We start from the raw sequence: 1546 nt of genomic DNA, 5'->3' as shown, positions 1-1546 counted from the left end.
ATGTGATTCTAATCTCCTTAATTGTCCGAACAGACACCGGTCACCGGAATAGTGAAATATACCAGGCTATACAAATAGGGGTGTTACAATTTCTGAAACATCAATCATAATTTATAAGCTCATCTCATAACATCGTTTTTGTTGCTACAAGTGTACCACCTATTGAAGAACAATTTGAAAATCCTTTCATTCAATCTTCCAAGCAAGAAGCTAAAATAGTACCAATGGCTGCGAATCAAAATGCCAATCCTACTTTAAAGGAGTTACCTACTCACAACATAAACCAATAACCATTATGTATTGAGTATCCTACTTTAACTATACCTTTCGAATTGAAATCTGGATTGATTCATCTGTTGCCCTCTTTTCATGGTCTTGTAGGTGAAGACCTTCATAAGCACTTAAAGGAGTTCCATGTGGTGTGCTCTACCATGAAACCAATAGGGATCACTGAAGGGCAAATTAATCTTAGAGCTTTTCCTTTCTCTCTACCTGATTTAGCTAGGGAATAGCTTTATTATTTACCATTAGGATCCATCACCTCATGAAATGACATGAAGAGGCTTTTTTTAGAGAAATATTTTCTAGTCTGTAGAGCTGCCAATACATAAAAGGAAATTTATAGCATCATACAATACAATAGAGAAACTTTATATGAGTATTGGGAGAGGTTTAAGAAATTGTGTACTAGTTTCCCCCATCATCAAAGTAGTGATAAGTTACTCATCCAAAAATTCTATGAAGGGCTTCTCCTAACTAATAAAAGCATGATTGATGCTACAAGTGGTGGTACCTTAGTTAATAAGAAACCTAAAGCTACTAGAAACTTGATTGCAAATATGGCTACCAATTCTCAATAATTTGGCACGCGCAAAACATCACAAAGAGAGTGAGTGAGGTAAGTCATTCTTCTTTAGAAAATCAAATAACCAATTTTACCTCTCTTGTGAGCCAATTGGCCATAGGTAACTTGCAACAAGTCAAAAAGTGAGGAATTTGCTCACTACAAGGGCATGCAACTGAGATGTGCCCAATATTGCAAGATGAGCCAAGTGAGCAAGTTAGTGTTATAGGTGGATTTCTTGGTTAGCCACAAAGAAGTTATGATCCTTACTCTAATACATACAATCTAGGATGTTGAGATCACCCCAATTTGAGCTATGGTGGTCAAGCTCCAAGGAATAACTTTCCTAATGGTCCTCCAGCTTTCCAATAAGCACAACCACAATACCACCAAAAGCAACCAGCTGCGCCATCTCAAAGCTAAGGTATGTCATTTGAGGATATGGTCAAAACTCTTGCATCCAATTCTTTACAATTCCAAAAAGAGACAAGGACTAGTGTTCAAACGTGGAGAATCAAATTAGCCAACTGCCTTCTTTAGTGAGTAGATTAGAAGCATAAGAGTTGGGTAAGCTTCCTTCCTAACTCTTGATGCCATGCGATATCCTAGTGATGTGTATTGTGTTTGTCATTTAGATGTGATTGATGATTATGTCAATGAGATTTTTAAGTTAGGTGATGAGGATATATTAAAGGCGGCACT

The 1546-nt window shown here is 37.0% G+C and overlaps 1 non-coding gene across 1 annotated transcript; it reads right to left on the bottom strand.

The window, feature by feature from the left end:
- Window positions 1–601: 601 nt before the first annotated feature.
- LOC131181269 (small nucleolar RNA R71) lies at window positions 602–709 on the bottom strand. Its single transcript, XR_009149895.1, has one exon. It is a non-coding gene; the product is annotated as a small nucleolar RNA R71 (small nucleolar RNA).
- Window positions 710–1546: the final 837 nt, after the last annotated feature.

Source organism: Hevea brasiliensis, chromosome 6 (assembly GCF_030052815.1).
Source record: "Hevea brasiliensis isolate MT/VB/25A 57/8 chromosome 6, ASM3005281v1, whole genome shotgun sequence".
Lineage (NCBI taxonomy): Eukaryota > Viridiplantae > Streptophyta > Magnoliopsida > Malpighiales > Euphorbiaceae > Hevea > Hevea brasiliensis.
Note: the sequence above shows the minus strand (reverse complement) of the source record. Positions and strands in the feature narration are given on the sequence as shown.